We start from the raw sequence: 22,041 nt of genomic DNA on the forward strand, positions 1-22,041 counted from the left end.
GAGAGAGAGAGAGAGGGAGGGAGAGAGAGAGAGAGAGAGAGAGAGAGAGAGAGAGAGAGAGAGAGAGAGAGAGATTTGTATTCTGCATATGTGCGGTCCTTGTCTTTCTGAATCTAGTTAAGCCTTTGTAAAATTACTGCTTGAGACGATCAGATACAGATTTTGAACATCTTTGATTGGAACACTGTCAGGGACAACATTAGACTAAGGAATTTTAATATTCATTCTTTCCTAAAAGGAAGTGGAAATTGGCTCAAACTAATTGAATCAAATTTTTAAGAGTTCTGGAAACGAACTTATGACTTAAAGGCCTGAGAGAAATCTATTCAGGAACATTGAATGTGTCTTAGTAGGCACATGAGCTCTTTAACATTTTAGCTTATCTTAATTCTGCACCCTACACTTCAAGATCAGCCTGCTGCAAATAATAGCCTGGATTATACATTCTAGAGATAGTAGAGCAGACCTTATTCACAGAAAATTGGAATCGATTGTGTTGAGTTCTTTTGTGACACTCTGGAAAATCAGCTTAAACATCTTTGTTTTTTCTGTATGGAGCAGGTCAAGTGCTGAACTTATTACTTTTTGGTCATTTTCAAAAGTGAAAAAAAAAACAAAAACAAAAAAATAAAACAAATGTCTTGTCATTGCTACCTGGGACATTAGATATCAGTTAGGGGCTAAGTAGAAGGATAGAATGGTGAGTTTGATGTCAATGGACTTTTAAAAGCTTTTGCCTTATTTTGATACTCTAAATTTTAGAGTCTAAAGGACTCAGGCTTATTTAGGGTTGTGTGTATTGTGAGAATGCCATAGTCTTTCCACTATGTCTATGTCAGTAGTAAGGAGTAAAGACTGAGGCCAGTTATAAACTGACCATGTTCGAAGTGTGTAAACAGCATATACACACACAAACACACACAGTTAGAATTCCTTCAGAGAATAAGAATGTTGCTTCTGTCATTTATGGAAATTTAGTCTAATATTTTCCTGACTCCCAACCGAATAGAAGAGAAGTTTCAGTGAACACACTTGACGAAGAAAAATATTTAGAATTATTTCAGAAAACTGATAAACAATGAAGACAACAAAACTAATGTGTGTGTCTGTGAGGGTGTTTATATATGTATGTTTTAGGTATATGTATATATATAGTATATTGCATATCTGTGTATAGATTTGTGTATATGTGCACATGTGTGTGACTGTGTCTACATGTATATGTATGTGTGTATATGTTTAAGGTATGTGTATATGTGAAGTATATTGTATATATGTGTATAAATATATGTGTTTATGTGTGTGTATATATTTATATATATGTGTGTGTGTGTGTATCATTTTTGAGAGCATTTTTTTTTAATAAGAGTGCTTTCATGGGAATCCTCGAATTCTTTGGCAATATTTTCTTTCTAGAGAGCCATTTTCTTCAGCTGGATCTGTGTTTTCTCCATCAGGCTTCTGGGAAGCATGTTTCGAGAAGGTTGGCATCACAGCTCCTCAGGCAGTGGTCTGAGGGTGGCACAGTGGTTCTCCAGCAGTCCCTAATGCCTGCTCTTCTACTTGATGTGGGAGTCCCCTCTGTGTGCTGCTTTTCTTGGCTAATGAATAAAGAAACTGCCTTGGTCTGCTGATAGGGCAGAACTTAGGTAGGCGGGGAAGACAGAACTGAATGCTGGGAGAAGGAAAGAGTCAGAGAGACACCATGGATCCTCCGGAGACAGATGCTGGGAATTTTACCCCGTAAGGCGCTGCCATGTGGCAATATACAGATTAATAGAAATGGGTTAAATTAATGTAAAATTTGGCCAATAAGAAGTTAGAGCTAACAGGCCAAGCAGTGATTTAATTAATATAGTTTCTGTGTAATTATTTGGGTTACGGGTGGCTGAGACAAACAAGCAGCCGCCCCTCACAACATCTACTCTCTGTTGTCATGTCCTAGTTTTGCAGGATGTAGATTCTTCACTCCAGATATTTCCTTTAGTTGTGTTAACAAAGTTCTTATCAATCTCACCTGCACTATGTTGTTACTGGATCTTTCATGTATTCTGTTGTCTCTCTATGTTCTTTGTGACCCTTGTCCTGTTCTTTAAATATCAAGGAGTATTTACATGCAAGTTTAAATGTCAGCACTTACTGTAACTAATATTTTAATATTTCAGGGGTGATTTAATATCTTTCTTCTGTTAGACATAAATAATGAGAGGGCAGTATATGTGGGGAAACGAAAGTTAGGCATCCCCTTTGCCCTACAGAAAGCTAGAAGCTTGACTTTCTTCTAGGAGTTCTCAAGTGAAGTGAAGGAGCTTGGAGACACATCTATAAAAATCAGATTTTACAACTGCTGACAACCCCCACTATGCTATTTTATAATTTTATATTTTTGTCAAAACTTTTTGTCCAAAGCACAAACTTATATACATAATATTTCTGCTTTCTTCTGCACTTAGATTTAGTTCTTCGGCATCAGTTCATTTGAAACTAATTTGGGTAATTTGTTTTTCATATTCATCTCCAATTGAAGAGGAACAAATTGACTTTTTAAAATGAGATCTAATCTCAGATTCTAGACAGATGGCATCAAGGAACAAGGAATCTGATTCCTCTGTCCTCTGTTGTGCTCAGCTGCTGGGATTTTACCTTGTGCTGTCAGGGTTGTTTCCGTAGCTACAAGTTTTGCCAAGAGTAGAATGCAGAACCTGCACTCACCGTGAAGTTTACGCAGACTGGAGAGCACTCAGAGAACATTCATCCCTTTTCTTCGCACCTACATCTTTGCAGTGTCTGTAGAAGGATCTATTCAACATGTGGAAGAGTTTGTGGGACTGTCTGTTTTTCAACGGAGTCATTAAAACAATACACACCCACATGCGTTTTCCCTTTTTAAAATTCTTCTCTCATACATTACATCCTGGCCACAGGTTTCCTCTCTCCACTTCTCTAAGAACCCCCTCCCATATCTCTTTTCCCCCAGATCCACACTTCTGTTTCCCTCAACCAGACATGAAATAACAAGTTACAATAAGTCGAGGCATGTACCTTCATATCAAAGCTGGACAAGGCAACCCAGTAGGAAGAAAAGCGTCCCAGGAGTAGGCCAAAGAGTCAGAGACAGCCCCACTCCCACTGTTGGGAGTCCCACAAGAACATCAAGCTACACAACAATAACATATATGCAGAGGACCTAGCTCAGACCCAAACAGGGTCCATGGTTAGCACTTCAGTCTCTGTGAGTCCCTATGAGTCTGGCTTAGTTGAATCTGTGGGCTATGTTCTCCTGGTGTCCTTGACCTCTCTGGCCCCTACAATCCTTCCTCCCTCTCTTCTGTGGGATTCCCCTGACTCTGCCTAGTGTTTCGCTATGGCTCTCTGCATCTGCTCCCAACAGTTGTTGGATAGCACCTCTCTGATGACATTTGGGCTAGGCACTCAACTATGAATATAGCAGAATACCATTGGGAATTATTTCATTGACTTTTTTTTGGTCAGTCATGTTTGGTTCTCTCCTAGGTCTCTGGGCTATAAAGTCTCTGGTTCATGACTACCAGGTAATGCCAGGTGTGGGATCCTGATAAAGCAACAAATCTGCTGATTCATATTATACAGACACCAGTCATCTCTATGTGACACACATTTAATTTAAATGTGCCCATATCATCCCTCATTAAAGTCTTGTTTAGCAGATATAGAGTGGCCCTCTAAACAATATTATATAACTACTTTGAACACATATTTTGCCATGTTCAAGACAATTAGGAAGAATGGAAATTCTAAATTCTATTAAATGTTAAATGAAAATATTATAGAACCTAGGATAATTGATCTGACTATGGTATATTTTATAAAATTAAAGCCTACTCATCATTTCAAGATGTTATATTATTCAAAGGATAAATATAAATTATTTTTTAATACTATAATGACAGTTATATTTAGAGAAGAATATATTAAGCATCTACTGTGTGTGCTAATCTATTTAATGTTCAGAGTTTAGACAGGAAAAATAAACAGATTCATAGAAAGATAAAATGAAATATTTAGATCTATGGCCAATTTGTATTTAGGAACAAATATAAAATATACTGTGGTTAGCTAATTGGATTATTAAGGTGGAGAATATTCTAAAATATATGGACTCAGTTCATTAAAAATACAAATATAGCTAATATTGTCAGAAGATGGCTCAGGGCTAAGAGAGTCTATTTCTTCCTTCTTAATAAATGGAGCCATCAATTCAGAGAAAATTAATAGTTGTGCAAAAAATAATATGTGGGTATCTTTTAATAATCAGGCAATTCCCTACCTCACCGATTAGATCATTTATCATGGAGCACTCTGGCTTGTTCCTTTGTTTCAGAGGTTTCTCATAGTAAAGAGACTTTAGTAATGTGGTTTGAAGGAAAGACAACTCTCCCTAAGAGGACTTCTTCCCTAAGGGCAGCTACTCAGTGTGAGCAGCTGGGTAGCTTCCTAGTTTAATGGTAAATTCTGATGAAGTCAAGAGAATGCATTACCCACTTGTGCATCCAACCAAATCACCCTTGAGCCCCTGCCACACGGACAACAAGATAATGCAATAGTTTGCCTTGGGATGCTAAGGTCCTCTTGAGTACTTCTTCTTACTTACTATATTACAAAATATATATAACAGCATCTACAACAGCCTAAATAAATAAATACCACGTTCCTTCAAAGAAAGCCTAAACAAGTATAATAAGATCTTTGTATAAGAATATACATATATTATAAGCTGCATTTTTAAATGAGGAAAATAATCTAAGTCCACATGACAAGGGTAATTGCATTCTGCTCTAACAATTATTATGATAATGTTGCTATCAAGAACATCTAATGTTTGCTATGTGAGAGCTCCATTTGTATGCTTGATGCTATTCAATATAATAGAGACTCGTGTGAAGCGTAGGGAGTAAAGGGAAGGGAAGGCTTAGCTATACAATAAGAAGGGAGGTATGGAAAAATAAATAGTGCAGGGAGCCTGATAGAAAACAAAACAAAACGAAAGGTAAGTGGCTGTGTATGTGCAGGTAGATGTAGAGAGATGAGAGTCTCTAAGACACATTTTGAAGATCTAAAGGGATTATGGAGCACAATGAGAGGGGAAACCTTGCAGATAATATTAACTCGCATAATAGTAAATTTTACACATTTAAAAAGGTACAAGTGTAAACATGAGATGTATAACTTTTGAACCTAAAAAGATATTGGACAGCAGCAACAGCAAAAATGCAATATACAAAAGGGATCATAAAAAGAAAACATTAATCAGACATTAGAAACAGAAAAAACGCAATTAAATGGCAACAAAATGTTAATTCTACGGAAAAGTTGAACTAGAAGCTATCTCACATAACATGTATGCTACTTAATTTCTGTTGCTGTGATGAAATATGGCTAAAAGCAACTTAAGGAAGAGTTTATTTTGACACATTGTTCCAGAGGACTAGATGTTCATGATGGCAAGGAATGCATGGCAACAGGAATGGGAAGCTGAGAGATCATATCTCAACTGCACACAGTAAGCAAAAGGAAGAATAGGAAGTAAGACAACGTGAGAAACCTCCAAGCCCTGTCCCTCGTTTCTCTTTATATATTTTCCTTGAGCTTGTTTTGGTGTGATAATGATGTTCTTTTCTTTTTTTATTGATTTTATTGAGCTATACATTTTTATCTGCTCACCTCCCTTCTCCCTTTTCCTTCTACCCTCTTCCATGGTCCCCATGCTCCAAATTTACTCAGGAGATCTTGTCTTTTTTTACTTACCATGTAAATTAGATCCATGTAAAATGTCTGTTTGCTTTAGATATGCCACCTACAATGGTGTATAATATTTTTAATCTAAATCTGATATTATCTTCCTTTGTAATCAGATCTGTAAACATTTATTACCAGTGGCATATTTGAAGCTAGTTCTGCCCTTTTGTTTTAGTTTTCTTTTCATCTTTTTCTTTTCTTTTGCTTAAAAACAAAGTCTTACTACATTTTTCTAGAAACTAAATACTCTACCAGTTTATCTTGAAGTTTTTGAGGGTCCCACTATGTATTCAGCATTATATACATTATATACATACATACACACAATATATATGTATGAGAGAGAGAGAGAGAGAGAGAGAGAGAGAGAGAGAGAGAGAGAGAGAGAGAGAAGGAAGGCTGGTCTTAAAATTACAACAGAGATCTGACTTCCTAGCTTCCTAGGACTAGGTTTAAGGGCCTGACCCACCACATCTGGCTTTAATCTTGAGTTTTTATAAGCATCTCCGTGTTCTTTCCCACAGAATTTTTTTTCTTTCAATGGCTTTTCCTGGTGCATGCAAAAGTTGGTCAACATTATGGTGAGAAATCATTTCCTTTACTTCCCAAACATTTCAGGATAACATGGAAAGAGTGGGCACAATGTCTTACTCGATTATAAGCCAAATGCATGACTTGAAAATTGTGTGTGCCATGGATTCAATCTATGCAACAAAATGATTTTATGAGCCATCACTCTTATTTCTTGGTGCTTTCAAGTTCATTTGTGAGCTGGTATATCCTATATCCCATGCTTCTTGGTCAAATATTGTTGGGACCACTGTGAAGTCAGCTAGAAGATAACCAAAGCATCACTCCTCAAAGCAAATTGCTTTGGTCAATCAGACTCCACAAGAGTACAATTGTTATCATTAATTATATAGCCATCATATCATGCCAATGCAATTATTGCTAAAATTGTTAGAAGTTTCCTGAGTGGATGTTCATATCCAGTATGAGGAGCTACTTAAATTGATGTTTGGCTTTCAAAATGTAATTATTTTCCTTCTTTGTGTGAATGTATCCCATCTGTTATATAAAAAAGAACTTATAAAAGGTATATAAAAAATAAAGTTAGACCCATCTTCAAAAGCATGCATGAACCGCTGAGATTTTTAATACAGCCAGGGTCCAACACAGTTTTAAATGTTCTCATAACACCATATGGTGAACAATTTGCAGAAATTGCAGACCATCATAAACATATGGGTTTATCCCACATGAACTGAAGCAATTTTAGGGTATGAAAAAATCTAATCAAACAGCATGCTCTTTTAAGTGTCCAAATAGATCTGTATTAAATATTGTCAGCCTGAGAACCCTTATGTTCGTAGTGTGTGCATGTGCTTGGGTGTGTAAAATATATAAAAAAAAAAACAACAGAAAAAGCCAACTTTTGATTTCATATAAAAATGTTATTACAAAGATTTAATTGGGTTGTGTCAAAGTTGACTGGCCACTTAAGGCTGTGACTTTGTGGTTTTGATGTCAATATTCCTGATATTTTCCCAGTTAACAAAGCCAGTAATAGCAAACAGGAATTATGGTTATTAGCATGGTACTTTTTAAATTTTAATTTTTCAAAATCATAATGATTTAATGTTTAATTCATGTTTCATTTTAGCTCATTAGTGGATATTTGATTTATTTGATCTATTTTTCTTTTTTGTACCACATTTGTAATATAGTTCACTAATGTAAAATAAATAATTCAAGAACATCAGATACCAAGTTCTTTGGGGTATTGGTTTTCTTTGAAAGTCCTCTGAAATATTTCTAATTAGAAACTTATTTTCTGTGTGCATGGGTATCTGTGTACAACTGCATGTGGTCATGTGTGTGTGTATGTGTGTGTGCGTGTGTGCGTGCATTTGTACATATGCCATGAAGTTCAGAGGATAATAACAGTGAGTATTGTTCTGCAGGGATAGTTTACCTTGGTGTTTTGAGACAGGGTCTCTCACTGACCTGAAGAGTACCCTAAGGACCCATCTGTCTCTAACTCTGTAGAATGGCTATTGCGTTTGTGGCACTGCTGCGTGTGGTGGCCCACGCCGTTAGTCCCAGAACTTGGGAGGAAGATAGATCTCTGTGAGCTCCAGCCTGGTTTACAGGGCAAGTTTGAGGCTGACTACAAATGAGACTGAATATGCTACCACACCCAGCTTCTTACATGGGATCTAATGATAGAACTCAGGTTCTCACGCTTGCATGGCAAATACTTTATTAACTGAGACATTTCCCTAGCTCCTTTATTAGGTAGTTAATCTTGCTTTTGTGATGGCTATTTTGATTGTCAGTTTGAATACATCCAGACTTAACTAAAACCCCAAAATGACTGGGCCCACCTTTGTGGAATTTTTGCTTAATTAAATCATTTTATGTGGGAAGAACCACTTCTTGTCTAGATCTTTGAGGTGGGAAAACACGTCTTTCATATGGGTCACATCTTCTGATGGAAACCTATGTAAGGACAGGGAAGAAGGATGTCTCTTTTCTTGTTATTTTGCTAACAAGAGCCTACTTCTTTGGGATACTGAAGACCAGCTGAGACATCCATTCTGATGGGCTGAACAACTACTAGATTCTTGAACTTTTCATTCATAGGCAGTTATTTTTGGATTAGCTGGACCACAGTCATTCTAATAAATCTGCTTTCAGTATATATACATATATATTTGTTCTGTAAGTTCTGTTAATCCAGAGAAACCTAGCTAATACATGATACGACCACAATAATAACCTTAATGTTTAGCTCAGAAAACTTTCTAAACACAAGATATGGCAACTATATCTCAAGGTGTTTTTTTTCCTTTCATTTTCAGTGAATCCCTGTGCTAGAGCTCAAAAGTGCAGTGAATCTCCTGAATCCGAGCTACCTATTTGCTACAATTTATGGTCACATTTAAAGTAACTCACAAACTTTTTTATTCATGCCTCCATTTTTTTTTTTTTTTTTTGAGATTTGATTTTTGCTTCTATTCCTGGGTTCCTGTCTGCCTGGCTTTGAATTGATTTTATAACCTGCCTTAAGCAGTTATACGTTTACAAACCATATCCGTTCAGTTCCAAGACAGACAACTTAGAGGACCTTTGAGATGAACTCATCCTAGAGAATATCTTTCCCACCAACACCTGTGAAGGACAGAGCACATTTCTGTCAGACACAAAAGTTCAATGGAGTCTAAAGTTTCAGTGTTGTGGCCAGCCATAGAGGGATAAGGAGCAGAATTTGCATGGCGGAGAGTGTAGGTTAAGAAGAGACCGAGGAGAGGCAGATGTGCTGAATGAAGAGACTCCTCCAATCCAGAGTCGTGGCAGAAATAATACATGGCTGGAAAGCTATTGTTTCCGTCTGTCTCAGAAGAACAGCTGGGATGAGGCTTTTTGACCACTCATCCAATTCTGTATCACATTCCCACATTCATATCCTAAAACATTTCGAGTCTTTGTTGGCTAACAATATCAACTGATTTGGGGGTAATTTAATTTATAAAGAAACTTTTAAAATTACACTGAATAATTCATGAAACTGGGGAAGCAGGCTCTGACCGGATGCCCTGCTCCCCATGCTCAAAAACCAAGAGACATCTTTCCTTAGTTAGGATAAGTCAGCTGCAATGTCGTGTCCTCAATGCCATGTCCTCTGTTCACGGTGTTATACAGCCATGTTGATGTCATGTACACACTCTGACAGGTCGGGAATTGGACGTATTTATCAGGTGTCTCATCAGACAACATCCCAGAAGGAGAAATCACGTTCCCATGGAATAATTAGATATTGCTGATCCAGGAATACAGAACTGGTTTTGGAACAATCGCCATCCACTCAAACCCCTTCCTGAGAAAGCCTCTGTGGTGATATTTTGCTTGTATTGTAACAAACAAAACTTGCCTGAAGATAAGAGGCTATCCACACTAGTTAGCCAGAGAGGCCAGGCAGCGGTGGCACACACCTTCAATCCCAGCACTCAGGAGACAGAGGCAGATGGATCTCTGTGAGTTAAAGCTACCCTGGGCTATAACAGATTGAATCTAGAGAAACATAGCCAAGCAGGAGGGGCTCACACCTTTAATCCCAGCACTAGGGAGGTGGAGACAGGAAGTAATATGTCTGGGTGGAGAGGGGAAGATGAGGTAGGAGGAGACAAGGAGCTCAGGATCTGTCTGAGGTTTCAAAGAACGGAATTCAGCCTGAGGATTCGTAGGGACAGGATCACCCCTTTGGTCTGAGGTTTCAGTTGAGGTAAGAACTCTAGTGGCTGGCTGCTCTGCTTCTCTGATCTTTCAGCATATACCCCTATATCTGACTCCAAGTTCTTCTTATTAAGACCAATTAGAATTCAAACTACCAGTCCCCTTACAGTAGACTCTTCAAAGCCTTCCCTTTCCCAATAGGTTTCCTTACCCCGCTACCTCCGCAAACACATCACTACCACTCAGGGGAGGTGTCCCTGGATGGAAGATTTGCACAAAAGAATTATATAAGAGCAGACAAATCTCAAACATCACTCGAGAGGAGGAATTTGTAGGGAACTCGTGACTGTTTTTCTTTTCCCAGTTAATGATGAGTTTTTGAGGAGACTTCGGAGAGAAACATCCAGAGACTGTGAGAACAAGGCCTACTTAAGGCTGTTGAGAAGCACTGGGAGGGCATAGGCACATAAATGCTTGCCAGTAAGATAAATGACATTTTCATTTTTGCCTGAACATGGCTCTTCTTTCCATGAGACTGAAAGAAAGGACAAGAACCTGAAATTCCAAGGGCGGAGACAATATAAGACTAGACCTGATCACAGGGTGGAGGCCACGGCTTGATGTTGGAGAGCAGACTTTCCATTTGGTTCTGGGGTCCAGGAGGGGATAGGAACAGGAAAGCCCACCTATTTGGTCTTGATGTTGCCTCTGCCTGTGCTAGGCTAGCTCGGGATTGAGAGAGACCCACGAGCCAGGATGAGCATGTCAGGCAGCCCCTCTCCTGGTGTGTGGAGAAGTAACCACGTGTGTCCCAGGAGAGTCTGAACACAGGCGTGTGGCATGACATCTGTGAGATGGTGCAAAGGTATGATGTGTAACAGTGATGGAAAAAGCCATCTCCCTAGGTGAAAAAGGAATGTAACGTTGAGTGATGAGCATTAATAAGGCCATTGCCTTACGTTGTTTTTGGAGTCAAATTCTATTGGAGAGCTGGCTAGAAAAATCCATCTTAGGGTTCCTTTCTGGAAGGGATTTTTTTTACCTGCATATATTAATATATGCTATGTCATGAGAAATGCACTTTTTGAAGAGAATTTTAGCCCCCAAGTCTCACTACTTCCATAATCCATTTTTTTTAAAAAAGCTATAAAATGGAGGCAAAGCAACAGACCAACCTGCCTGGATGCTAAAGGGTCACAGCATTTTTGAGCCTGCCAATATTTACAGCCACAGTTCCCAGCAGGAGATGCAAAAAAAAAGTGGGATTTTTTTTTCCTGTGTGAAGCAGAGCGATACACTTTTATAGACTGCTTTAGGATTTGGTACTATTGAAAACCAGAATAGTAACACAAGCTTGAAAAGCTAAGTAGGAGGCAGCTAAGGAGGAATCCAAATTGGAACAAGTGAGGCACCACTTGTGCCTCTGGGAAACCTCGTCTACACTCTGAGCTGCATGCCTACTCTAACAAGATTTGGGAGCGTCCTCAGAAACACGGTAGTGGCTTGACATTGCCTTGGCTTTCCTTGGGTTTGCTCAGGTCTCTGAGGTTGTTTTCAGCCTTTGGAGGAAAAAAGATTAAATTCCAGGACAGATGGAGCATCCCGTTCCTTTAAACATTTTGTAGGAACTAGTAGTTTTGCAAGTCTCTGTGTATGTTGTGTATGGTACTTATGTATATATAGATGTTTTATGTGTGTGTGTGTGGGGGGGGGCTGCTTGCTTATAAATGTCTGAGGTCCTCCTGGATTGCTCTCTATCTTTTTTATTGAGGTGGGTCTCTCAGTTAAAGCCAGAATTCATATTCTGTGTAGTCTGGCTTTAGCGGGATGTTCAGAGGAGACCCTCTCTCTGTCTCCGGTGTCTATAGAGGTGGGCTGCCATGCACACCTGCCACTCACATGGGTGCTGGGGTGCTCACACTCACATGGGTGCTGGGGTGCTCACACTCACATGGGTGCTGGGGTGCTCACACTCACATGGGTGCTGGGGTGCTCACACTCACATGGGTGCTGGGGTGTTCACACTTGTATGACAGCACATTATCCACTGAGCCATCTCCCCAGCCAGGAATTCTTTTTTATAGATTTTTTTTTAAAAAAAATCACTTTTCCTCTATTTTTACAAGATGTCCTTACTCTGGGAATGTAGTAATAAAAAAGAAATCAATTTATATTTGTTATAAATCCATCAAATAAATCACATTCAAATTTTACCAGTTTGCTTGTTTTGTAATGAATCATCTATATAGTAATAACTTAAAAGTATATCTTGGAATACTTTAAACTTCCAAGTACAAACAACCTGAAGACTTTCTCTCAGGAAATATGGGATGACTTATTCAGAATATAAATACTCCTGTCTGACTAAGAGGACCTTCTGCTGACTTTTCTTACTGTGGCAGCCGGCAGTGATCTGCCATCTCCTTATGTTAGTCTTTAGAATCTCTCCTTGTGTCTTTCTGCTTGTTTTTTAATTCTTTTTTTTTTTTTTTGATTTTTCAAGACAGGGTTTTGCTGAAGTTTTGGAGCCTGTCCAGTTTTTAGTTCTTGCAGGTCAGTGACACTCTTGTTGCTGAACATATTCTACTTCCGATTAATAGAAAGAATTTGTAAAAAAAAAAAAAAACCCTGAAAATTATATATGCAATATTACAGAAAAGAAATCAGTAGTAGCAGAGTTAAAATATACATAAGAAAGAATTTTGTGGGCTGGGGAGATGACTTATTCCCAAAATATTTGCCACACAAACATAAGGCCCTGAATTTGATTCCCAGAATCCACACTGAAGAAGCCTGCCACAGTGGCATGTCCCTGTAATCTTAGGAGGAGGCAGATGGAGAAAGGAGGATCTCTGGGACTTACTGGCCAGCCAGTTTAGCAAAATTAATGGTTCTTTGCATTTAGTAAGAGATTTTATCTCAGAAAATAAGGTAGAGAACAGTTGAAGAAAATTGACATTGGCAACCACATGCACACATGAACACGTATGCACACTGGGAAAACATCGATTTGTGAAATTGGGCCTTGCTCAACATTTCTCCACAGTTCTGTGTTTAAGATGATCACAGACATTCCAAAGTTCACTTCCTTTTGAATAGACACCAAATGGCCATTTAGACAAATAAACAAACAAACAACAACAAACAGAAACCCACAAGCTGCCTGCCTTCAGAGCCATGGGTGTATGTCATTGAAGCACTTTGTATTTAAACGCTATAGTTTCGTGTGGGATGAAGATAGTGATCCACTTAGGGTCTCTAAACTGGATGGTGAAGATTCCTTGTTTTCTTATCCCATTGTCCTGATGACCTTGTACTAGTTCAGAAGGGTGAGGACTATGATTTCCTGCTCAGAAACTTTAGTAGGCAGGGAAAACATTCATCCATGGAGTCAAAGTGACAGGAGAATCAATCTGGCCTTTTTCTTGACAAAGCCAAACTCCAGAAGCAAACGACCTTGTCAATCCTGCAGGACCAGGTAGAAAGAGTGGGAACCAAACCATGTGCAGCGGCTCATGCCTTTAATCCCAGTACTTTGGAATCGAAGGCAGGAGATGGCTATGAGTGTGTTTGAGGCTAACCTGGACTATAGCATGATTTTCAGGCAGTAATTGAGATCATTTCTTAAATTAAATAAATAGAAAAAATAAAGAAAGAAGGAAGGAAAGAAAGAAAGAAATAAGGTAGAAAAGGAAGGAAGGAAATAAGAAAGAAAGAAAGGAAGGAAGGAAGGAAGGAAGGAAGGAACGAAGGAAGGAAGGAAGGAAGAAAGAAAGAAAGGAAGGAAGGAAGGAAGGAAGAAAGAAAGAAAGGAAGGAAGGAAGGAAGGAAGGAAGGAAGAAAGAATCTTTGTAGCTAGGTCATGGAATGAAAGCAAAATTATATAGAAGCCTAGGGAGTTAGGGATGTTCAGAGCAATAGAAGCTCGGCAGGTGGGTTGTTCTCTTTGGATTATCAGCTGGTAGGGCTCCCAGGAGGCAAAGAGGCTGTTATGATGTCAGAGGCTAAGGTCAGAAACACAGTTGTCATAAGAATTGCAAGTGCAGTTTTAGATGCCACATAATGTGCACGTCAGCACCGTGTGAAGTGAATCACAAACGGGAGGTGTCGTTATCATTAATATCCACAACTCTGAACACTTGATACATATATTCTGGGAGAGAATGAAAATAAATAAGAACCTCTGTGTTTTTCTTTTTTAGACAAGGTCTCACTCTGTAGCCCTGGTTGACCTAGACTTTCCTATGAAGGTTAGACTGGACTTGGATTCAAAGAGATTCCCCTGCCTCTGCTTCCCAAGCACTGGGATTAAATGCAGGCATCCCCACGTCCTGCAAGAGAATCTTTGCCCAACAATCTTGAAATTAAATATCAGCTTCAGATATCAGTAGAAGTAAAATAATTTAATGAATATATATTTAAAACATTTAAAACATTTCAAGTACATATTCGGGGAAAGTTTATGTGAGTTCAGGTTTCAGGCCATATATCTGATGATTTTATATGCCCAACACTGAGTTAAACAGATACTTCTCTGAACAAGGTGGGAGGATAATACAGGTCATGAGGACTTCAGAATTTCTCAGAATTTTATGAAAACCAACTCTGTAACTCTGGTGAGAAACACCACATTGGCAGACCACACAGAGGTCTATCTCTCGCACTGTCTTCTATGTAGATTTTAAATCTCTCTGATGCTCTTATTTTCTCTGTCTCCTAGGAATGTGCTGAACCCTCTTTAAGGAATTCAGAAAGCACTTGGTGATTATGAAGTGCCAAGATGGCCAGAGTGCCTCTCAGTGTTTACAAAGGAAACAGACAATAGAACGAGTACACCATTCAGACCCAAGAGGTAACAAAAGGCAGTGTAAATGGGGGTGGAATGTGAGGGAAAAGTAAAATGTATTTTTTTTTTATAAATAAACTTTTTGCACCTATAAAAAGCCATCATGGAACTTTCTAGAATGAGTCGCAAAGGAAAAGTAGGTTGAAAAGAGCTTGAGGTGGCAGCTGGGCGAGAAAGCTTTTCCTCAAAGGGAGGAAGGCCAGCGGGGAGAAATGAAGGCATCGAGCGGAGTGGAGGAGAGAAGCACTGTCCACGACTCAGCTCTCAGACTTCATATCAGTTACTTTCCTTATCGCTGTGACGAAATCCTCTACAAGAGGCAGCTCATCGTAAGAAAGGTTATTTTGAGAAGGAACATGGTCCATCATGATGTGGAAGGCAGAATGGCAGGAGCTTGAGGCAGATGGTCCCATTGTATCTTCTCTCAGGAAGCACGGAGCGATGGATACTGGTGCTTGACTTGCTTCTTTTTTTTATTTAGTCTTTCAGGCCAGGGCCCAAGTTGATGGAGAGTGCCTCCTCTTTAGGGAGCTCAACTGATGAATCCATCACTTCTGAGACGGTTGCGGAGAGCAAAACTCTGAAATGGAGGGCAGTCTGAATTCACCAGTGGAGTTTTAGATTTCCCTTCCTGTTTTGATTTTGTATGTATGTATATAACAATGTGTGTGTGTGTGTGTGTGTGTGTGCGTTCACGTGTTTAGAGATAGAATAAGTAGAGAAACTAATAAGGGAGATGGATCTTCCCAGTTCAATTGAACCTCACTGGGTTTAATTGTGTATCTTTCACAGATACACATAGGAATATGTTTCTCTAGTGAATCTAAAACATGTCATTTTGACAGTCAATACAAGCTATCACACATCCAGACTTCTGTGGATTGGAAGATTGAGAAAAGCAAGGGAGTACACAGTAAGGTGTGTATGGTAAGAGTTTAGTATAGGATCCTCTCTGCCTTCGTGTTGGCTGAAGCCTAATAAGGGAGGACAAAGCAGAAATGCTGATACCTATTCTTAATATTTTGTAAATTTTGAATATTTAAGTACCCTCTACAGCAAATAATGATGAACAAAGAGAACAAACAAAACCTGCAGATATTTAAGAGACTGAAAGAACTGTGTACCAGACTGATTTGGAAGATAATTTTTGGAGAATCAAATGAGTGCTATGAAACTCTTTGCCACCATATCTGCACTTCCGATAAACTAGAAAATCCATCTGTGTTGTCCCTACACCAAGCAGAGACAGATAGTCATCAAGGGAGTCAAGGAAGAACTTAAGAAATCAGGGTTGATGGGGTTTAGAGGCAAAAGATTATGAGTGGCTCCCATCTGGGTGGCCTGTGAAGTTAGAGCTGGATATGGACAGTTAGGTCAGGAGTTGAGTTTCTCTGGATATGGATAGAGAAGGTCTGAAGTGTTCTGGTCTTGTCCAGCAAGATTGTCTGGGGGAGGTAACAGGGCAGATGCCCAATTCTTTTAATTCTTTTTTTTTTTTTTTTTGATTTTCGAGACAGGGTTTCTCCGTAGCTTTTTGGTTCCTGTCCTGGAACTAGCTCTTCTAGACCAGGCTGGCCTCGAACTCACAGAGATCCGCCTGCCTCTGCCTCCCGAGTGCTGGGATTAAAGGCGTGCACCACCACTGCCCGGCCAGGATGCCCAATTCTTATGGATAGTACTTTCCTCCTCAATCCCACTTCTTTCTGTCATTCTCTCCACTGAATTTCCTCCCTTTAAAAATATCCCATTCCTCTCTCTGTCCACATTAACTGTCTGCCATAGATCTTCTCAATTTATTATTTCTCTTTGTCTCATTCTGCTTATGAAGTCTTGTTCTCTACCTAAGCCATCACTAGAAGAAATAAGGAAGATATAGGAACCAGGGAGATTGCCACAGCATCCTGTAAACCTTTTCCCTTTTCCTGCTTTAGGGTTCTAAGATCAGGAGGAAAGAAATGTGCAAATGATTCAACCTACCAGGAAGCTGTTTTTATCTGAAAACATATTAGTTGTGTGACCTTAAGTTGCTATAACGATGGCTGGTGAGCAGAAATGAAAAGAGTTAACTTTCGTCTCAATATAGGTAACTAGTTAGTAGTAACTTTACCAACTTTAATATCCTGTGGAGTTCTATAGCACAGTGGTACATTTCCAGAAAGTGAGCATGGTCACTCTTAGTGGGGATGGTTCTCTTGGAGAATCTGCAGAAGTAATTCTAGCATATGCTAAAAAATGGACCATCTGACTTTGGGGTCTCTCAAATTTATTTCCTACTAGGAACCTGTAAGGATAAAGCTTAGGGAATTATCTGTACTTACCATCAAGAGTTAGACTTCACTTGATGAGATTTGGATAATCTCAAGCAGCACAGTATAACTTAAGTATTCATTATATAATGTCATAAACCCTTAATGGTCCCCATGAATACTTTTGAAAATAATTTGGCTTCCTCTTTGCTCTTAATTATGAATCATGCTGTGAAATACAGCCATGTAGCTAAGTTTTTAACAGAACTTTCTCCTTGACACCCAAGGTCTCACTCTAGACTAGAATTACTCCATATTTAGCAGTAGCATTTTATTACAACTGATCCAGTGCAATAACCTTCAAACTGTGAGCTAATTTTCCCCAATGAACTATGTTATGCTTGTGCAATTTCTTCTTCATAGACACTCTTGATCTCACCAACCTTAGTAAAATAGAAAATGGATAAGATTTAATGAATAAAATATAAAGATATAAACATAGATACAGATATAAACAGATAAATATAAATATAAAATATAGCATACCCCTTAGCATATCTAAATCAACACAGAATCCTTCTTGACTTCCATGATGGAAGCAAATGGTAGAACATTAAGAAAGCATTCAAAACAAAACAAAAACATATAAGATAGTAACCAGCTAGCTGAGATGTCGCCTCCTTATTCTGTTGCCTTGGCAACAGTTACAGGCAAAACCTATTATTTGAGCCCTATTTTGAAAACAAATTTCCTGAACCCTGTCAGTGTGACAAGTACAACAGTCTTCTCATTTGCTTAGCATGACAGTTCTGACAGAAGTTATACATTTCTCCCGGATGATAGGAGTCACAGAGTGGATGAGCAATGAGAGCCATGTGAATCTCTGTCAACATGGTGAATCTCTCATCAAATATATTCTGAGTTCTGATGATGTTCTGGGTGCAGTTCTAGGTTCTACGAAGGGTCAAGTAGATAGCAGACATTACTTTCATACTTTAAAAGACTGTAGCTTAATCCACAAGTCCAAACAATAATCAAGTGTTAAGGACAATGCTAAACATATTGGGGGTCTGGTAGCAAGAAATTCCACATTAATGTTGAGATACAATTGACACACTCTATAGACTTACCTACTCTTTCTTCCCACATATGTGTATTTGTACTTGATTAGAGTTGATTCTATGTGATATCAAAAACATATCAGACCTGTGTATTGATGTACCCCAAATACTTCTTATCAATGTACATTACGTTATGAACTTGTGTTACATGTGCCTGACAACCAACAATGCGTTTGTTTTCATTATGTTTCTTTTTCTGCATAGAATCTAATTAATGTATGTGTGCCAGCATCTGTGAGGTGAGACTAAAATCTGTTATATTATATCAGGCATTTTTTAAAAGGTTGTGATATGCTGAGCTTGGAGAAAAAGCCAAGATACAGAGATAAACTTAAACACCAGCTTACCCTTGGGTAGGTTTTTTTCCCTCTTTGTGTTCCAGTATATTATTTCTAACATACATGGGTCAATGATTTTTGTAGCTGATTGTAGTACAAGGGGCTTTGTTGTATGTTGTCTATGATTGAACTTTTTGTAATGAAATAACTTTATAATGTCTAGGTAATGTGGTAGCCTACCTTCTAAAACATTTTGAGCATGGTTTTATTCCATTGCTCTACATTTTCAGATGTAATTTTTTTCCTGTTGGTCTCAATCACATTTACCACCTGCACTGATATTGTAAAACTGATTCTGTTTTGCCTATGTGTGCATCTGAACTATTCCAAGTAATTATGGCTTGGCTCTTTGTGTAATGAGATATTTAGCAAATATGTCTTGATGATGATTGTTTCATCTTTAAATCAATCAAATCATTATGCTGGGAGGAATACCATGGAAAGCTTGTAGGATCTGCAGTTTTTTCAAAAAAGGAACATATTGAGAAATATCTATTATCATCATTAAAAGGCTTGAAATTTTCTACATTCACAAGACGAGGTCACTAGCTGGTAAAGAAAACACTGCCCAAGCAAGAAAATAAAAACCCTGGTCAAGTTTCAGCAGCAATTTAGTTGTATCTTGGTGTCAAAAGTGATGATTACTGGAGTAATTTTTGTTCTTTCATCATAAGCATTTTCATAGAGAAAGACTCTCACTAGTTCATGTCACAGATTAAGGGTTCTATATCCCCAATTAAGTAAGCTTCTCTTACCTCATATTTCTTGCTTTCTAGATCACCATCTTAGCTGTTGATTAAGTTTAAATCATGGCATTATTAGAGAGAAATAGTCATGATCTCTATTGAAAGAGTGTGTGATATGTAACGTTTGCAAAAAGAATTATATTTAATGTCTCAGGATCTTTTTCTGAAATGGAAGCGTGACATGAGAGGCACTGACAGGAATTGGTGCAGCAAATTAAAACAGTTTCAACAAATCCACTTTTTCCCAGTTCTCCATTCTACTCAACTTATCTAATCATAGCTTCTTGTCTTCCCTCTGGTTTTGATGACAAAGACATATTAAGAGTAGCAAAATGAGCCTTTAGCAGCCTCATTGACCAGGTCACACGGGTCATTATTGACTCTGTTCAGCCACTATCTACAATTAATATTTGCTTAGTCTTCTTCCAAAGTATCTTACATACCCATCCTTTCCTCAATACTACTTACAACTGCCAGGTCTCAAACTTAAATAGCTGCAGGAACATTTTAACCCTCCTAACAGAATGACTCCTTAACCACATCTGTTTGACAGTAGGCATTTCATATTATTGTGCTTTGATGTTGTCTCATTTGAGATTTCAACTCCCAGTTTGGCCTCTTTTGAACCTCAAACCTGCTCCTGCAATGTTTAGAGATGCCAACCAGGTTCCCTTTCTTTGCTCTGCTTTTTAGGAAGTTCTCATTCTGTGTCACGGTCTGTCCCCACAGTCACAAACTTTTGATCCTTCAGTTCCCGTATGACTGCAGGACTGGGTGGGACAGAAACTTCCATCTACAGCTCCCCACCATGATGATAATGGACTGAACCTCTGAAAAGTGAGCCACCTCAATTTAATGTTTTCCTTTCCAGAGTTGCCATGATTATGGTGTCTCTTTGCAGCAATAAAAACCCTAACTTAAACAGTGCTCTTAAGTTTCTGATTGGGTTTGTTAGGTCCTTTTTGTCCACCTACCCATAGGCAGACAGAGGGCATGGTTATAGGCATGAAGTAGACATTGGGACTACTGGCATCTTAAACATTGTCTTCAGACTCCAGAACTATGAGAAATAATTTTCTAATTTTTATGTGTCCTTGTTGCCATTATGCATCCTGTAGACGTCCCTTTAAATTTGTATTAAACAATGGGGAAAGATGGCACACTCAAGTGTTCAATTCAGAAGAATTTAGAAGGTTAAAGGAAACAAAAGAGGAAAAAACAATGAGACCCAGTGGAAGTAAATCATTAGATGGGACCCAAGAGCAAATGTAGTCTTTGGTAGAGAATTCAGCCAAGCAGTTCTAGCCTGCCTGGGAAAAGCAGCAAAAATCAGTTCTTGAGGGTATATGTGTGTGTGTATGTGTGTACCAAAAGCCAATCTCAAGTGTCCTCCCCGTCCTCTTTGCCTTATTTTTTGAGACAATGTCTTTCACTGGACATGGGGCTAGCTCACTGACTCCCTGATTGGCTAGTGTGAGATCAAAGCTAGACAAATATATCTTGCAAGTAAATGAGAAACCACAACAGGAAAAATACACCTTTCATGTTTAGAGTTCTATTTGCTTTAAAGACAGTTAAGAATAAGTTCCTCTTTGTCTTATGTTAAGTCCTTGCAAGTTAAGGTTTCTCTTTGTAAGAGAGAATAAGTTTCTGTTTCTTAGGTCTGATGTAAACTGCTTGCAACCCCTTTCACATGATGCATATCCTTTTCCTTGTTCCTTCCCTTTCATTGCAGCTTTCTAATAATGTATAATACACAACTATCTCATTGCTGCAAGTGCCTTGTCTTTCCTATAAAACAAACTTCAAGAGACCAGCAGTGACTGTTCTCTCAAACCTCAACTTAGGGTTAGATAGCCATCTGGCCAGTGCACCCCAAAACACAGCTTGCTTTAATTGGACAGTTATGGATTTGGTCTTTTCACCATGTGATTCTCAGATTTAACACTAGACTGATCAACCAATAAGCCCTAGGGATTATCCCATCTCTACTATAGTGCCTAGCACTAAGCCTAAAGGTGTACTAGACTGTGCTTTTTGACGTGATGCTTGAGATCTAAATTCAGGTTCACATGTTTACAAGTCAAGCCCTTACTCATTGACCCTTCTCCCCAGTCCTTACAAAATCAGTTCTTTTATTTCACTTTTTTTTTGTATTGTAGTCTTCTGTCTATGCCCCACATTAGCTAGGTCAAGTCTAGGCAAGAGAATCAGCAAGTTGGGTGACATAGTTACAACTATTCATCTTCCTGGGTCACAGGGCAGGAATGAGGAGAATACCTAACTCAAAATGTAGTCTCATTTGTACAATGGATGACTAATGATAAGGGTGTTTAGTAGGCATGAGAACTGATGTAAATTGCTTGCAACCCCTTTCACATGATGCATATCCTTTTACTTGTTCCTTCCCTTTCATTGCAGCTTTCTAATAATGTATAATACACTGTAGTGCAAAGCACAGCGGCTCATATGAGAAAGAACCTCATATTCAATACAAAAGGCAGGAGAGATAGAATTCTTTCAGATAAATGAGTTTTAAAAATTCAGTTTTATTTCTTTTTAATCTTGTAACGTTACTTTATAATCTAAAGAAGCTATTAAATACTGTTAAATATGTAAGTACCTATAGGGGGCAAGCGAAGTCCTGAATACATGTGCTTTGTTGACATGGACACAACCTCAGTGTCTCAGTCCCATGGGAGAGGCAAAGCCTTCCCCAGGTGTAGGTCAGAG

This window comes from Chionomys nivalis, chromosome 2, assembly GCF_950005125.1.
Source record: "Chionomys nivalis chromosome 2, mChiNiv1.1, whole genome shotgun sequence".
NCBI lineage: Eukaryota > Metazoa > Chordata > Mammalia > Rodentia > Cricetidae > Chionomys > Chionomys nivalis.